The sequence below is a fragment of the Tachyglossus aculeatus genome, unplaced genomic scaffold (assembly GCF_015852505.1).
Source record: "Tachyglossus aculeatus isolate mTacAcu1 unplaced genomic scaffold, mTacAcu1.pri scaffold_87_arrow_ctg1, whole genome shotgun sequence".
Taxonomy (NCBI): Eukaryota; Metazoa; Chordata; class Mammalia; order Monotremata; family Tachyglossidae; genus Tachyglossus; species Tachyglossus aculeatus.
In genome coordinates, this window is record NW_024045095.1 from 1,745,825 (window position 1) to 1,764,745 (window position 18,921).

An 18,921-nucleotide genomic window follows, 5' to 3' on the forward strand; every position below is an offset into this window, starting at 1 on the left:
CCTCTGCCCCCCGTCCAGGGTCCCCCTCTGCGTCTCAGCCCTGGTACCCCTCTGCCTCTTGGCCATGGTCCCCCTCTGCCACTCGGACGTGGTCCCCCTGTCTCCCGGCCCAGGAACCCCTCTGCCTTCAGGCCCTGCTCCCTCTGGCTCCCAGCCAAGTTAGCTCTCTGCCTCCAGGCCCTGGTCCCTCTTTGCTGCCGAGCCCTGGACCCTCTGTGCCGTCTGTTCCTGATCTCCCAGGAACAGATAGATCTCCAGGCCCTAGTGTCTCTCTCCGTCCCGGCCCCTCGTCACATCTACCTCCGGGCCCAGGTACCCCTCTACCTCCCGGCCTTGGTCCCCCGTTTCCTGGTCCAGGTAACCTTTGCCTCCTGGATCTGGTCCTCTTCTGCCACCCGGCCCTGGTCCCCATCTGCCTCCCGGCCCTCGTTCTCCTCTACTTCCCTGTTCTGGTCTCCCCTACTTCTTGGCACTGGTCCCGCTGTTTCTTGGCCCAGCTACACCTCTGACTCCCGGCCCTGTTCCCCCTATGCCTCCCGGCCCTGGGCCCCCTCTGCCTTGAAGCCGAGGGTGAGGAGTTTCTGCCTGATGAACAAATTGATTGGTAGCCACTGGAGATTTTTGAGAAGGGGAGTAATATGCCCAGAGCTTTTCTGGACAAAGATAATCCGGGCAGCAGCATGAAGTATGGATTGAAGTGGAGAGAGACACGAGGATGGGAGATCAGAGAGAAGGCTGATGCAGTAGTCCAGACGGGATAGGATGAGAGCTTGGATGAACAGGGTAGCGGTATGGATGGAGAGGAAAGGGCGGATCTTGGCAATGTTGCGGAGCTGAGATCGGCAGGTTTTGGTGACGGCTTGGATGTGAGGGGCGAATGAGAGAGCGGAGTTGAGGATGACACCAAGGTTGCGGGCTTGTGAGAAGGGAAGGATGGTAGTGCCGTCAACAGAGATAGGAAAGTCAGGGAGAGGGCAAGGTTTGGGAGGGAAGACAAGGAATTCAGTCTTCGACATGTTGAGCTTTAGGTGGCGGGCGGACATCCAGATGGAGATGTCCTGAAGGCAGGAGGAGATGCGAGCCTGGAGAGAGGGGGAGAGAGCAGGGGCAGAGATGTAGATCTGTGTGTCATCAGCGTAGAGATGATAGTTGAAGCTGTGGGAGTGAATGAGGTCACCAAGGGAGTGCGTGTAGATCGAGAACAGAAGGGTCTCCTACTACCTCCAGGCCTTTGGGTCTTTCTCCGTCCCAGCCTCGGAACCCCTCTACCTCCTGGCCCTGGTCCTCCTGTCTCCTGGCCCAGGTCTCCCTCTACCTCCAGGCCCTTGGGTCTCTCTCCATCCCAACTCTGGGTCCCTCATCAACCTTTGACCCTGGTCACCCCATGTCCCGGCCTAAGTAACCCTCTGCCTCCTGGCCATGGTCTCCCAATGCCCCCCGGCCCTGGTCCCCCGTCTCCCAACCCAGGTACCCCTCTGCCTCACTGCCCTGATCCCTCTGCCTTCCGGTCCAAGTCCTCCTCTGCTGCCTGGCCTTGGTCCCCCTCTGCCGCCCTGCTCTGGTCACCCGCTGCCTCATGGCCCTAGTCCCTCTATGTCTCCCGGCCCTTGTATCCTTCTACCTCCAGTCTCTTGGGTCTCTCTCCCTCCCAGCCCTGGGTCCCCTCTGCCTCCCGGGGCTGGTCCCCCTCTACCTTCAGGCACTGGTCCCTCTGTGCCTCCCAGACCTTGTCTCATTCTACTTCCAGGCCCTTTGGTCTATCTCTGTCCAGGCTCTGCTTCCCCTCTACCTCCCGGCCCTGATCCCCCGTCTCCCAGACCGGGTAACTTTCTGCCTCCCGGCCCTGGTCCCCCCTGCTGCCCAGCCCTGGTCCCCCTCTGCCTCTCGGCTGTGGTCCCCCTCTGCCTCTCGGCCCTGGTCCCTCTGTCTATGGGACCAGGTACCCCTCTACCTCCCGGGCCTGGTCCCCCTGTCTCCCGGCCCAGGTGCTTCTCTACCTCCCGACCCTGATCCCGGGGTCTCCTGGTCCAGGTAACACCTCTACCTCCCCTCTTTGGTCGCCATCTGCCTCCTGGCCCAGGTCTGCCACTGCCTCCATACCCTGGTCCCCTCAGCTTATCGGCCCTGATCCCCGTCTGCCTCCTGGCCCAGGAACCTCTCTGCCTCCTGGCCCTGGTCCCCCTCTAGCTCCCGGCCCTGGTCCTCTTCTGCATCCCGGCCCTGTGTCCCCTCTACCTCCAGACCCTGGTCCCCCCGGTCTCCTGGCCCAGGTACCCCTCTGCCTCCTGGCCACGGTACCCATCTGCCACACGGCCCAGGTCCCTCTGTGCCTCCCAGCCCGTTTTCCTTTACTTCCAGGCCCTGGGGTCTCTCTCCGTCCCGGCCCTGGGTCCCCTCTACCGTACAGCACTGGTCCCCGTCTCCAGGCCCAGGTACCCCTCTGCCCCCCAGCCCATGTATCCCTCTGCCTCCCGGCCTTGGTCCCTTTCTGCTGCCCTGTCGTGATCTCCCTCTGCCTCTGGGCCCTGGTCCCTCTGTGCTCCCCCGGCCCTGGTCTCCGTCTACCTCCAGGCCCTGGGTCTTCTCTATTTCCCAGCCCTGGTACCAATATCTCCCAGCCCAGGTATCCATATGCCTCCTGGCCCTGGTCCCGCTTTGCCTCCCGGGCCAGATCCCCCACTGCCTTCCAGCTCTGGTCTTCCTGTCTCCTGGCACAGGTACCACTCTGCCTCCCGGCCCTAGTCCCCCTCTGCCTCCCTGCCCTGGTCCCCCCCCCACCCGCCTCTCGGCTCTGGTTCCCCTCTGCCACTCAGCCCTGGTCCCCCTGACTGCCGGCCCAGGTACCCCTCTGCCTCCTGGCCCTGGTCCCTCTCTCCCTCCCCGTGCTGGTGCCCCTCTGCCTCCGGGGCCTGGGCCCTCTCCTTAACAGCCCTGGTTCCCCTCTACCCATTGGTCCTGGTCCGCATGACCTCCGGCCTAGGTAGCCCATTACCTCCCGGCCCTAGTCCCTTTGTTTCCCGGTCCAGGTACCCCTCTGCCTCCCGGCCGTGGTCACCCTCTGACTACTGACCCAGGACCCCTCTGACTCGTAGTCCTGGTCCCCCTCTGTGTCCCTGCGCTGGTCCTCCTCTCCTCCTCTGCCTATTGGCCCTGGCCACTTAGTCTCCAGGCCCAGATACCCCTCTCCCTCTCTGCCCTGGTCACCCTGTCTCCCGGCCCTGGTCCCCTCCTGCCTAGTTGCCCTGGACCTCCTCTGCCTGCCGGCCCTGGTAGCTCTGTGCCTCCCGGCCTTGGTCTCCTTCTACCTCCAGGTCCTGGTCCCCCATCTCCTGGCCCAGGTACCCCTCTGCCTCCAGGCCCTAGTCCCCCAAGCCACCCTGCCTTAGTCGCCCTCTTCCTCCTGGCCCTCGTCCCTGAGTGCCACCCTGAACTGTTTTTCCTCTACCTTCAAAACCCTGGGTCTCTCTCCGTCCCGGCCCAGGGACCCCACTACCTCCTGGCCCTGGTCTCCCTATGCCTCCCTGCCCCAGCCTGCCCCGCGTCATAGTCCTGGTCCGCAACTACCTCCCAGACCGGGTCCCCCGTCTCCTGGCCAAGGTACCCCTCTGTCTCCCTGTTTTGGTCCCTCAGTGTCATGGCCCTGATACCACTCTGCCTCCCGACCCTGGTTTCTCTGTCTCCGGGTCCAGGTACCCCTCTGCCTCCCTTCCCTGGTCCACCTGTCTCCCGGCCCAGGTACCCCTCTGCCTCCTGGATCTGGTCCCACTCTGCCTCCCTGCCTTCATCCCCCCTACTTCTCAGCACCGCACCTGTACTCCTCTGCCTCCTAGCCCAGGTAGCCCTCTACCACCCGGCCCTAGTCCCCGTTTCCCAGTCAAGGTACCCCTCTGCCTCCCTGCCCTGGTCCCCTCTACTTCTCAGCACCTGTACCCCTCTGCCTCCAGGCCCAGGTACCCTGCTGCCTCCTGGCCCTGGTCTGCCTCTGCCTCCCGGGCCCGGTCGGCCTTCTCCCGGACCAGGTACCGCTTTACTTTTTGGCTCTGGTCCCCCTGTCTTCTGGCCTTGGTCCCACTCTGCCTCCCTGCCCTGATCACCCCCGTCTCTCGGAACTTGTCCCCCACTGCCGCTTGGCCCTGGTCACCCTGACCGCCGGCCCAGGTACCTCTCTGCCTCCCGGCCGTAGACCCCGTCTCCCGGTCCCGGTACCCCTCTGCCCCCGGCCCTGGTCCCCCTCTACCTCCGCGACCTGGTCCCCCTCTTCCTCCCAGTTCTGGATCACCCCCGCCTCTCGGCCCTGATCCCCTCTGCCTCCCGGCCCTGGTCCCTCTGTCCCTCCTGGTCCTGGTCTCTCTCTACCCTCAGGCTCTTGGGTCTCTCTCCATACAGGCCCTGGGACCTCTCTATCTCGCATCCCTGGTCCCCCTGTCTTCTGGCTCAGGTACCCCACTGCCTCCATACTCTGGTCCCCCCCATTATCGGCCCTGATCCCACTCTGCCTCCCGGCCCAGGAACCCCTCTGCCTCCTGGACCTGGTTCCCCTCTTCCTCCTAGCCCTGGTCCCCCTCTGCCGCCATGCCATAGTCATCCTATGCCTCCCAAACCTGGTCCCTCTGTGCCCCATGCCCTGATCCACCTGTCTACCAGCACAGGTACCCCTCTACCTCCCGTCCCTGGTCCTCCTCTGCCTCCAGGCCCAGGACCCCATCTCCCAGCCCAGGTACCCCTCTGCCTCCCTGCCCTGGTCTCCCTCTGCCGCCCTGCCCTGGTCCCCCTCTGCCGCTCTGCCCTGGTCCCACTATGCCTTCAGGCCCTGGTCCCCCTCTCCCTCAAGACCCGGGTCCCCCTCTCCGTCCCAGCCCTGGGTCCCACATACCACCCGGCCATGCTGCCCGTCTCCCGGCCCTGGTCCCCATATGCCTCCTAGCCCTGGTGCCCCTTGGCCTCCCGGCCCTGGACTCCTCTGCCTCCCTCCCCTTGTTCCCCATTCTTCTCGGCCCTGGTAACCCTTTGCCTCCCTGGCCAGGTACCCCTCTGCCTCCTGGCCCAGGTCCCCCCTTACCATCCTGCCCTGGTCCCCCTCTGCCTTCCAGTCCTGGTCCCTCTGTGCCTCTCGCCCCTGGTCTCCCTCTGCCGCTCTGCCCTGGTTTACCCCTGTATCTTGGTCCTGGTCCCCATGTTTCCCAGCCCAGGGAATCTTCTGCCTCCCTGCCCTGGTCCCCCTGCCTTCTGGCCCAGGTACCCTTTTGCCTTCTGGTCCTGGTCGCCCTCTGCCTACCTGCCCTGATACCTATCTGCCTCCCGGCCCTGGTCCTCGGTCACGGTGCCCTTGTCCGCCTCTGTCTCCCTGCCCTTGTCGCCCCAGCTTTTCGCCTCTGGTCCCCTTTTCCTTCTCGGCCCAGGTACCCCTCTGGCTCATGGACCTGGTCCACCTCTGCCTCCTGGCCCTGGTCCCCCAAATCCCGACCCAAGTGCCCCTCTGCCTCCTGGACCTTGTCCCCCTCTGCTTACCTGTGCTAGTCCCCAACCGCCTCCCCACCCTGGTCCTCCTCTGCCACCCTACCCTTACCCCCCCGGTCCCCCTTTGCCTCCCTGCCCATGTACCCCCCTGCTTCCTGGCCTAGGTCACCCTCTGCCTCCGAGCCCTGGTCTCCCATCTGCCGACCCACTTACCCTTCTGCTTCCTGGCCCTGATCCCCGGCCTTGGTTTCCTTCAACCTCCAGGCCCTTGGGTGACTCTCTGTCCCGGCCCCGGGTCCCCTCGACCTCCTGGCCTAGGTACCCCTCTGCTTCCTGACCCTGGTCCGCCTCTACTTACCCGCCCTGATCCCCATCTGCCTCCCTGCCCTGGTCCCCTTCTGCCTCTCGGGCCTGCTTCTCCTCTGCTTCTCAGCCCCGGTCCTATTCTGCTTCTCAGCTCCAGTCCTCCTGTCCTCCTGTACCCCTCTGAATCCCGGCCCTGGTCCCCCTGTCTCCGGGCCCAGGTACCCTCTGTCTCTTGTCCCTGGTCCCCCTCTGCCTCCCCGCCCTCATCCCCGTCTGCCTCCCGGCCCTGGTCCCTCTGTGCTTCCCGGCCTTGGTCTCCCTCAATCTCCAGGCCCTGGTCCCTCTCTCTGTCCTGGCCCTGGGTTCCTGCTACCTCCCGACCCTGGTCCCCCTGTTTCCCGGTGCAGGAAGCCCTCTGCCTCCTAGCCCTGGTCCCCCTCTGCCTCTCGGCCGTGGACCCCCTCTGCATCTCACCCCTGGTCCCTCTGTCTCGCGGCACAGGTCCCCGTCTGGTTCCCTGTCATGGTCCCCCTGTCTCCCGGCCCATGTACCCCTCTGCCTCCTGGCTCTGGTACCCCTCTGCCACCAGGACGTGGTCCCCCTAGGCCTCCCAGCCAGGTACCCCTCTGCCGTCTGGCCCTGGTACCCACCTTGCCTTCTAGCCCTGGTCCGCCTCTGAATCTCGGACCTGGTCCCCTTGTCCACTGGTCCAGATACCGCTCTGCCTCCCTGTTCTGGTCCACCTGTCTCCCAGCCCAGGTACCCCTCTGCCTCCTGGTCCTGTTCCTCCTCTGCTTCCAGTACCTGGTCCCCCTGATACATACACATACATACAAATACAGAATGATATCCAGATTAGGAAAATTGGCAGTAATGAATGTCATTTTATGTGGAATGATGGTCCTTAAAAATGATTGGATGAACCCCTGTCATTTCACATAGTTTATTTTCAACTGGCTAGTCATCAACTGCCCTTTTGATATGAGTGTGTTGTCAGAGAATATTAATTGTTTGGGGCATTTTTGCTAGGCTTTAAATAAGAAAAAAGGTGCATTTTTACCCTAGTCTTTTTCTTACGAATTCCCTGGGTAAGTGAGAAGGAGGAGCAAGAAAGGGTCTTAGTAAAAAAACCCAAAGAACTTTAATCTGAACGTGGGATATGTTATAGGGTAATCTTCCTTTCTGAATACTTTAAGGAATAGAATAAAAGTTTCTACTCCAACCTGCCTCAAGGTAGAGCCCAATTGGAAAAGAGCCTAAAGGCGCATTTAGTCTAAGAGAAGATTATGTAATTTTTATGGTCACTTTTATGGACTGGAGGTGCTGAGGAAGGTGTATAAGCTGAACTGGTGTAATATAGTTTAGAAAAAATAGTCTGGAAGAGGGATGGCCCCAAATATCAGTTTTGACTACATGAAAACAACACTAAAGTAGCTAGGGAATGCTGCTTAGCTTCAGCTAATGAAGACAGTGATATCTTAAATCATTTTTAAAGACTTCAGAAGCATAAGTAGGACTGTGGATCTGGACAACGGAAGCAATATGGTGACAAGTGTTTTCACAAAAGTGGGATTCCTTCCAGATAAATAAATTGAGCCTTCATTGACCGTGGCCATTGTATTCTCACTCTGGAGAGGTTCTTGGGAATTTGACTGACACGCTGTTCGAGGGAAGTGGCAATCACTGGGAGTAATTTTCACAATAATTTGCATCTGGTTCAGGCATTACAGGGAAATCATTACAATCATCATCGTCATTGGTACTTATTGAGCACTTACTGTTGCCGAGCTCTATACTTAGAGCTTGGGAGATTAACGTACAACAGAGTTGGTAGATATGTTCCTTGCCCAGAGTGAGCTCACAGCCGAAAGTGGGAGACAGATATTCAGATAAATAAATCATTTATAGATTGGTACATAAGTTTTGGGGGGCTGAGGGTGGGGTGAATAAAGGGTACCCTTTCCAAATACTGTAAGGAATAGAATCAAAGCCCAAATTTGACCTTCCTCTGGGCAATGGGGAAAATCTTTTCCTGGGAATTTGCCAGTACTTGACAATGCTTTATTGATTAATGATGGTTCCATTTTTTATGGTATTTGTTTAGTGCCTACTGTAAGCACACACACACGCGCATATATATGCATATACATATATGGGTATACATATATATATGGGTATACTTATATATGGGTAAACATATATACATATATATACACACACACACACACACACACATATATATATGTGTGTGTATATATATATGTACACACACATTAAACACTCTATTATGTACTGGAATAGATACAAGATAATCAAGTCTTTTTCCCATGTGAACCTCAGTCTAAGTAGGAGGGAGAACAGGAATTGAGTCCCCATTTTACAGATGAGGTAACAGAGGCACAGAGAAGTTAAGCGCTTGCCCTAAATGACACAACGGACATATGGCAGACCTGGGATTTAAAAGCCAGTCCTCTTACTCCTACGCCCATGCTCTTTCCACTAGGCCATGCTGCGTCATTCATTTATTCATTCATTCATTCAATTGCATTTATTGAGAGCATACTAGGTGGAGAGCAATGTATTAAACGCTTGGGAAACAACAAATGGACATTTTTCCCTGCCTTCAACGAGCTTACAGTCTAGAGAGGGGAGGCAGACATGAATATAAATAAATAAATTGCAGAGATATGCAGAAGTGTTGCAGGGATTGTAAGAGGGAAGAACAAAGGGAGAAATTCAGGGTGAGGCAGAAGTGAGTGGGAGAAGAGGAAAGGGGAGCTCACTCTGGGAAGGCCTGCTGGAGAACATGTACTTTCAATAAGGCTTTGAAGCCGGGGAGAGTCATTGTCAAAATTGTTTGCTTCTCACTTGAATAGCTGGATTCGGAGCGCAGAGTGCCAACTGAGGCTTTGACATTTGAGGTCTTCTGAATTTATGTTGTTAGAATGAAAAAAAATATCTGCTTGTAGAAGTAGAGAAATATATGGATTCCAACAGGACCAAGCCCTGGCGTGAGTCTGACCACTCATCTTGATTTCCTCTAGTGCTCAGTAAGTGCTCAATAAGTTCCATTGATTGGTTAAAACTTTTTTGAACGTGAATGTCTCCACTGCATTTCTTTACTGACCTGAGAATTGAACTGTCAGTGCCATGTCTTCAATTCCAGCATTCTCATCCATCTGCAGAACAATGCTTCTGATGTTTGGAGTCGGAAAAAAACTATGTCACAAATCAATAATTTCCTTTCTTTGCTCTATAAATATGTCACCTACATTACTTGGACCGAATCGTAATGTTTTGTTTTTCTGAGTAATTTTTTACAATGTACTGTTCACGATAAAAGCTAACCAAACACTCTAATGGCTCTCTAAAATTGCATTGATCATGTATGGATTTTGCCGCTTTCATTTTAAAAATTAATTGCTCATCAATATTAAAAAGGGTTTACACAGTTGCTGCTTTCCACACCATTAACCTCCTTCCTTCTGAGTCATTGTTTAATTCCTAGCAGCTATCTTTTTAAAATAAGGTGAGAAAATAGCAACGAGTGCTGATTACACATTTTATACATAGCTCATGGTATCTGGAAAAGTGTAGATGCTTGGCACAGCCTAATGTGGTTTGATCACATGTTTGAAGGCAGAGGGGAAGCAACCAGTGGAGAGTGAGCGGTTGAAGATGGAAGTTAAGGAGGGGAGGAGGGAAGGGTTGCACTCACCAACTTTGAAATCCCTCTCTTGTCTGTCTGCTCCTTCTGGATTGTGGACCCGCTGTTGGGTAAGGACCGTCTCTATATGTTGCCAACTTGTACTTCCCAAACGCTTAGTACAGTGCTCTGCACACAGTAAGTGCTCAATGAATCCGATTGAATGAATGAATGAATACTAAGAGCTCACCTCCTCCAGGATGCCTTCCCAGACTGAGCCCCTTCTTTCCTCTCCCCCTCCTCCCCATCCCCCCACCTTACATCCTTCTGCTTCCCACAGCACCTATATATATATATATATATATAAATATATATATATATATGTATATATGCTTGTACATATTTTATTACTCTATTTTACTTGTACATATTCATTCTATTTATTTTATTTTGTTAATATGTTTTGTTTTGTTGTCTGTCTCCCCCTTCTAGACTGTGAACCCGCTGTTGGGTAGGGACCGTCTCTATATGTTTCCAACTTGTACTTCCTAAGCGCTTAGTACAGTGCTCTGCACACAGTAAGCGCTCAATAAATATGATTGAATGAATGAATGAATAACCTTCTCAGCTGCCTCTTCACTCACACTCCTCTCCCCTGTAAATCTGCATTACTACCTCACAGAGACCTCAGCTGCCTCGACCCCATCCATCTTTCTGAAAGCCTCACACCCCACCTCGCCTCCCTTTCCTCTCTACCCAATCTTGATGATCAGATTACTGCTCTCAACTCTACCCTCTCTATTCAGCTAAACTTGCTTACTCCCCTTTCCCATCGCCACTCTCGTACCACTAACCCACAGCACCTGTATATATGTTTGTACAGATTTATTACTCTATTTATTTTACTTGTACATATTTACTATTCTATTCATTTTGTCAATGATTTCCATCTAGCTTTACTTCTTTTATTCTGATGACCTGACACCTGACCACATGTTTTGTTTTGTTGTCTGTCTCCCCCTTCTAGACTGTGAGACCGTTGTTGGGTAGGGACTGTCTCTATATGTTGCCAACTTGTACTTCCCAAGCACATAGTACAGTGCTCTGCACACAGTACATGCTCAATAAATATGATTGAATGAATAGGACAGGTACAAGATAACCAGGTCCCACATGGGTCTCACAGTCTAAGAAGGAGAGCCAACAGATATTGAATCCCCATTGTGCAGTTGAGGGAATTGAGGCACAGAGGAGTGAAGAGACTTTCGCAAAGTCACGCAGCGGGCAAGTGGTGGGATCAGGATGAGAGCACAGGTCCTTCTGACTCCCAGGCCAGGGAAGGCTGCACTCAGCCAGACAGAACCCACTGAGGCCTAGAACAAGGGGCACTGAGTTTACAAAGACCTGGTGATTCCCAAAATGAGTCGGGTGCCATTTTAATGAGAAACAGGTATTTTGAGGGCCCATGTGAGAGTGGAGTCAAAGATAAGAAAAGGATATTGGACGCACCCTTCAACATTAATCAATCCATCAATCAATTCAATTTGTTAAGCGCTTATTCTGTGCAGAGTTCTGAATTAAGCACTTGGGTGAGTACCATACAACAGAGTAATGATAATAATAATAATGTTGATATTTCTTAAGCGCTTACTATGTGCAAAGCACTTTTCTAAGCGCTGGGGTAGATACAAGGTAATCAGGTTGTCCCACGAGGGGCTCCCACTCTTTATCCCCATTTTACAGATGAGGGAACTGAGGCCCAGGGAAGTGAAGTGACTTGCACAAAGTCACACAGCTGACAAGTGACAGAGCCGGGATTTGAACCATGTCCCCTGACTCCAAAGCCAGGGCTCTTTCCACTGAGCCACGCTGCTTCTGCCCACGTTGAGCTTACAGTTCAGAAGGGGAGGCAGACATTAAAATAATGAAGTTATGGATAAGCCATCAGCAAGTACAAATCTGGGCACATTGCTGTTTCACTTCCAGGTGAAATAATAAATGGCACAGCTGCAAAAGGCTTTGGAAATCAAGAAAGGGCTAGAGAAATTTAAAACCTGAACAGTCCTTTAGGCGGCCCGCTCCTGTGATCCAGAGAAGCACTCAGCGTACACCATTGATTGCTTGATTAAGTACCACATGGTGTAGTGGATATAGCACGGATCTTGGAGTCAGAAGGTCATGGGTTCTAATATCTGTTCTGCCACTCGTCTGCTGTGTGACTTTGGACGAGTCACTTGACTTCTCCGAGATTCAGTTACCTCATCTGTAAAATGGGGATTAAGACTGTGAGCCCCACATGGGACAGGCACTGTGTCCAACTAGATTTGCTTGTATCCTCCCCAGAGCCCTGTACAGTGACTATAGACTTAGTGGATAATGCATGGGCCTGGTATCCACCCCATTGCTTAGTTCAGTGCCTAGCACATAGTAAACACTTAACAAATACCGCAATTATCATTATTATTATTACTGCTACTACTAACGTTACTCCTGCTAATACTGTTACTGCTATGGCTACCGCTACTACTACTACTACTACTACTACTACTACTACTACTATGACAACTATTAATCAATCAAGTTTATTGAACACTTATTGTATGCAGACCACTGTAAAAAGGGTTTGGGAGAGCACCATCCAACAGAGTTGGTAGACACATTTCCTGCCAACAAGGAGATTTAAATCTAGAGAAGATAGACTTCTCTGCGCCTCAGTTATGTTATCTGTAAAATGGGAATTAAGGCTATAAGTCTCATGTAAAACAAGTACTGCATCCAACCTGATTAATTTGCATCTAATCCCAGTGCTCATTACAATGGCTGGCACATAGTAACCACTTATCAAACACCATGATATATATATATATATAAGTATATATATATATATATATATATATATATATATATACATACAAAGAGAGAGAGAGAGAGAGAGAGGGAGAGGAGCCTGAATTTTATATAAAATTTATTCTGCGAGGCTAATTGAATTAATAGTTCAGGCAATGGATTGAGTTTCCCTTTCGGGAGGAATGCAATCAATGAGCAATATTCGACCTTCCCTAACGGGAGGAACACAATCATCCATTAATTGCACATGGCTGAGTTGGTTAGCTCTAAACCATGTGCACTTCTAACTCGGGAAGAATCCACTTACTTTTCCACATTGCGGGAATTCATTCCATAAACCCGCACACGTGGTGGGTGGCTAACTCTCACCATGTGCTCCCCCTACATGGGAGGAATCCACTCATAATTCCCATCCACAGCGGGTCACATGGGTCGCCAACTTGTACTTCCCAAGCACTTTGTACAGTGCTCTGCACACAGTAAGTGTTCAATAAATACGATTGAATGAATGAATGAATGAATGGGTCCCACCCAAGAGACACCCACCTGTCCTGCGGCTCTTGTCTCCCTGTGTTGGTTCTGGTTGCAGAGCAGGCATCTGGCCTCCTGGGCAGAGAAAGACATGTGGGCCACTGCTGCTCCTCCTGCTGTTGCAAGTCATGGTGTTCTGGCTCTGAAGGTCAGAGATGACAGGTATTTATCGCCTGTACCCCTTGGCCATTCCAGCTTCTGGCCTCAGTCTATCCAATCTCTGCCTTCCCCCTCCTCCGTACCTAATTTTATTGGTACAGGGGCGGGCTTGGGCTGTCAATCTAGCAGATTTGGTTGTGGAGGGCGGTATCTCACCCTCACTTCTGAGTTCTGCCTGCTGGCTCAGGTGGTCACGAGATAGCATTTGACCTTGAGATGACCAGTACCCCAGGGTCACCTGGGGACATACCACCCCTTGGCCCTCGCCATCCGTGCCCACCTGCCCCCACCACTTCCTGCGTCTCCTCTGGGTCACATAGTGGTGGGGTTGCACTGGAAGCCGTGCCTTCCGGCGCTGTCCCTCATTGATTCATTCAATCATATTTATTGAGCTCTTACTGTGTGCAGAGCACTATACTAAGCGCTTGGGAAGTACAAGTCGGCAACATCTAGAAGCGGTCCCTACCCAACAACGGGCTCACAGTCTAGAAGGGGGAGACAGACAACAAAACAAAACATGTGGGCACGTGTCAAGTCACCAGAATAAATAAAGCTAGACACACATCATTAACAAAATAAACAGCCCCTCCCCGCCCACCCCCGGGGCCATCACAGGGCGAAGGGAAGAGCCTCCCCCCACCCCGCATTGGGGGACGTTAGCATTCATTCTTTCATTCAATCGAATTTATTGAGTGCTTACTGTGTGCAGAGCACTGTACTTAAGAGCTTGAGAAGTACAAGTTGGTAACATATAGAGACGGTCCCTACCCAATACGATTGAATGAATGAATGAATTCCATTGGGCTAATACAGTGATTAGTGAGCTCTGCTGAACTCTTGGTGCCTTGTACTTTTTCTGATAGTTTGGGATTACAACGAAGAAAGAAGAAAATAGTACAAGACAAGAAAGGGATCTCATTGATAATTTCCCATCATTCATTCATTCACTCATTCATTCAATCAATCGTATTTATTGAGCGCTTACTGTGTGCAAAGCACTGTACTAAGCACTTGGGAAGTACTAGTTTGCAACATATAGAGACGATCCCTACCCAACAACGGGCTCACAGTCTAGAAGGGAGAGACAGACAACAAAACAAAACATATTAACAAAATAAAATAAATAGAATAGTAAATATGTATAAGTAAAATAAATACAGTAACAAATCTGTGCAAACGTATACAGGTGCTGTCAGGGGAAGAAGGTAGGGTGGAGGGATGGGGAGGGGGAAAGGAAGGAGGGAGCTCAGTCTCGGAAGGCCGCCTGGAGGAGGTGAGCTCTCAGAAGGGCTTTGAAGGGAGGGAGAGAGCTAGCTTGGGGGGGGTGTGGAGGGTAGGCATTCCAGGCCAGGGGGAGGATGTGGGCCTGGGGTCGATGGCGGGACAAGTGAGAATGAGGCACAATGAGGAGGTTAGCAACAGAGGAGCAGAGGGTGCAGGCTGGGCTGTAGAGAAGGGAAGTGAGGCAGAAGGACGTGAGGTGTTGGAAAGCCTTGAAGCCGAGTGTGAGGAATTTTTGCCTGATGCATAGGTTGATTGGTAGCCATTGGAGAGTTTTGAGGAGGGGAGTAACATGCCCAGAGCATTTCTGCACAAAGATGATCCAGGCAGCAGCGTGAAGTCAGCCACTGGTATTAACTGAGCGCCTAGTGTATGCTGAGCACTGTACTAATCTCTTGGGAGAGCACAAAACAGTACAATACAACAGAGTTGGTTGACATGTTCCCTGTCCTCAAGGAGTTCAGAGTCTAGTGGAAGGGCTTACAGTCCACTGGAAACGTTGTTGATTCTGCTACAGTTAAAGCAATGCTGAGTACATGTCTGTTCTCTCACCTAGAGAGCAGTTCACTCCCTGCCCCACAGGACATATGTAAATATCCCTATATTCTACTATTTGTCTCCCATTTGTCATTTATTTAAATGTATGTCTGTCACCCCTACTAGTCTTAAGGTTTTTGTAAACTGGGATAATCTTTAACTACTCTTTTTTTAATGGCATTTATTAAGCGCTTACTATGTGCAAAGCACTGTTCTAAGCGCTGGAGAGGTTACAAGGTGATCAGGTTGTCCCATGGGAGGCTCACAGTCTTAATACCCATTTTACAGATGAGGTAACTGAGGCCCAGAGAAGTTAAGTGACTTGCCCAAAGTCACACAGCTGACAATTGGTGGAGCTGGGATTTTGGATTGTACATTCTCAGGTGCCGAGTACAGTGATCTGAACACACAGTAAGGGCTCGAAGAATACTATTAGGTAATTAAGGAAATGATTGGAGAATACATTAGAGTTGGTAGACATGATTCCTGACCACAAGAAATTCACAGACAAAAGCTGTAAATTGCTGGCAACTTCCTTCTGTGGCCTAGTGGAAACAGCCTGAGCCTGGGAGTCAGATGACTTGGGATTTAATTTTGGCTCTTCTAGTTGTCTTCTGGGTGAACTTGGGCAAGTTATACCATTTCTCTGTTGCTCAGTTACCTCAGGTGAAAAATGGGGATCAAGAGTGTCAGTACTATGTGGGACAGGGACTGACCATCTTGTACCTACTCCAGGGCGTCCTACAGTTCCTGGCACCTGGTAAGTGCTTAACAAATACCATTAAAAAAATTAGATTCCTGCAAAGTGATCAGTAAGCATCATTTCCAAGAGGCCTTCCCAGAATAATTCCCCCTTTTCCCATCTCGCCCTCTCCTCTGCATCACCTCGACTTGCTCCCTTTGATTTTCTGTCCCTCTCCCTGCCCCAGAGCACTTATACATATATGTTTGTATATATCTATAATTCTACGTTTCAGTCTATACTTCACTCTGCTGCCTGGATTATCTTTCTACAGAAATGCTTTGGGCATGTCACTCCCCTCCTCAAAAGTCTCCAGTGGTTGCCTATCAACCTTCAAATCAAGCAAAAACTCTTCACTCTTGGCTTCAAAGCTCTCCATCACCTCACCCCCTCCTACCTCACCTCTCTTCTCTCCTTCTACAGCCCAGCCCACATACTCTGCTTCTCTGCCGCTAACCTTCTCACTGTACCTCGTTCTTGCCTGTCCCGCCATCGACCCCTGGCCCACATCCTACCTCTGATCTGTATTGCCCTCCCTACACAAATCAGCCAAACTAGCTCTCTTCCTCCCTTCAAAGCCGTACTGAGAGCTCACCTCCTCCAGGCGCCCTTGCCAGACTGAGCCCTCCCTTTTTCCTCTCCTCCTCCCCTCCCCATAGCCCCATTGTAAGTAAAAGATGTTCATTTTCCCATGATTCTTTCCATGACATAAGCAGTATTCAACCCAGTGGCTAGGGCTAAGCCTAGTCAATAAGATCGAATCAAAAGAAAATGACTTTGAGATTAAATGGCAGCTTGCTACAAATTAAGAACTCCTCCTAGAGCAAGTTCAAGCCTTTGGTCACTGCACCAAATTGATTCAAAACAGAAACTTTCACTGTAATATGCAAATTAAATTGAAGAATATGACCATCAGACTACATTTGTCTTGACTGTAAGCTTCTCCTCTAGATCATACATTCCTCCTGGGCAGGGAATATGTCTACCAATTCTGTTGTATTTTACTCTCCCATGCACTTAGTACGGTTCTCTGCATACAGTAAGTGCTCAATAAATATGATTGATTGATTGGTGGGTGGGGGGATACCAAAGCTATTCAGCTCACCACAAAACCAACAAACTTTACACACTATTGAAAACGAAATACAACCCCATGCATGAGGGCAACTTCAGCCTCATCGAGAATAAGGAGGGAATCTTGACGAGATGACAACAGTCAGTCAGTCAATCGTATCTATTGTGCACTTACTGTATGCAGAGCACTGTACTAAGCACTTGGAAGAGTAAAGTATAATAATAAATAGCCACATTCCCCACTCAAAATGAGCTTATGACCTAGAGGACAGCTTTTCAGTGTCCACTTCAACACAACTGCTTAAGATTCCCTTCAAAATCTAGGATCCCTTCTGATGACACAGCACTTGACCCAAATCTTAAGGAAGTTAGCATAGAACTCAGAGCCATAAAAATAGAGAACAATGCAACCCAATGTCTTACCTAACCCAGATCTTCAGGCAAGGAAGTCTCCCTCTGCTCTCTAAAATTTATACAAGCTCTTCCCCAGCATATCCCTGGTAAAACTCTGATTTCTGCCTTCCCACTTTCCCCTGAATCTTTGCCCTCTTTACTGATCCCATTGAAAGTCCCATGATGGTCTGTTAATAATTTAATAGACTGCTTATCAGCATTATAACATCACTAATGAAGAGTTGCTATCCTTCTGGGCAAATCCCAGCTCACTGGGTGTTTCCCTCAGCCACAACTTCGGCTGTCATTCATCATTTCCTTTGCTTGTGGTCTGTAAACAATGCTAAAATCCATATGACAAGGCTCTTCGGTAAGTCAATTGGAATTAGATCTTGAGAATGATTCGATTAGACTCCAAATCAGGTGCTTTAGTAAAATTAAAATATATTGTGTCTGCTGCATTCTCCTCCTCTACTAATCTTGTAATTTTTATCTACAAAGCAATTAAATTAGCCTGGCCCTACGTGTCCTATTTAAACCCCAATGTCACTCCCTGTTCTTGTTTTTGCTGTTCTGGGGATGGTTTAAGAGAGAAAAAAAGATCTGTAATTTTCTTCCATTACTTTGCCAGCGATTGAGTTTAGACTTTCAGGAAGGTAATTGCAATATTTGATTTACTCCAGTTGATTTATAAGATGCTGAGGGTTTTAAAGACCTTTCCCAAAGGAAATTTATTTTCTATGACTTTGTTTTGCTAGTGGAAGTTTCCTCACTAGGCTTCTGGTGCTTTTATTACCTACAGAGGTGTTTATTCTCATAAACTTTATTAATGTTTGCATAAGAATTTCTCTCTTTTTTTGTCTGGAAGTTTGATAAAGGATGAGCTCTGAACACTGGCCCACATTCAGAGCTACAAGGTCTAGATCCTGTCATGACCTCCAGAAATATTGCTAGCCCATAGACAACGGTATCTGATGATGATGATGGCATTTGTTAAGCACTTACTATGTGCAAAGCACTGTTCTTAGAGCTGGGGGGATACAAGGTGACCAGGTTGTCCCACGTGGGGCTCACAGTCTTAATCCACATTTTAAAGATGAGGTAACTGAGGCTCAGAGAAGTGAAGTGACTTGCTCAAGGTCACACAGCAGACATATGGCGGAGCCGGAATTAGAACCCATGACCTCTGACTCCCAGGACCATACCAATCTCTGTACCATATGCCAAGGCAGTCTATGGTTTAACCACTGTTGTCGCTTTCCTGCTGATTGACCTTGGGTAAGTCATCTGACTTCTCAGTACCTCAATCTGCTCACCTGTAAAATCAAAAATAAATATCGACTTCCCTCCCTCTTAGATCGTGAACACTGTGTGGGATAGAGACTGTGTCTGATCTGATTTCATTTTATCTGTACTTATCACAATGCTTTGATCAGTCAATCAATGGTATTTATTGGGTGCTTACTATGTACAGAGCACTTGGGAGAGAACAATTGCAGGTCGTAGACAGAAGCTAATAATAATGATAATAATGAAAATTGTGGTATATGTTAAGAGCATACTATGTGACATGCAATATACTAAGCCCTAGTATACATACATGTTTATTAATTCATTCAATCGTATTTATTGAGTGCTGACTGTGTGAAGAGCACTGTACTAAGTGCTTGGGAAGTACAAGTTGGCAACATATAGAGAGGGTCCCTACGAAACAAAGGGCTCACAGTCTAGAAGGGGGAGACAGACAACAAAACCAAACATGTAGACGAGGCTCACAGGCTTAAATTATTCATTCATTCAATCGTATTTATTGAGAGCTTACTGTGTGCAGAGCACTGTACTAAGCGCTTGGGCAACATATAGAGACGGTCCCTACCCAACAACAGGCTCACAGTCTAATTAGGATGGAGAACAGGTACTGAATCCCTGCTTTTCAGATGAGGGAACT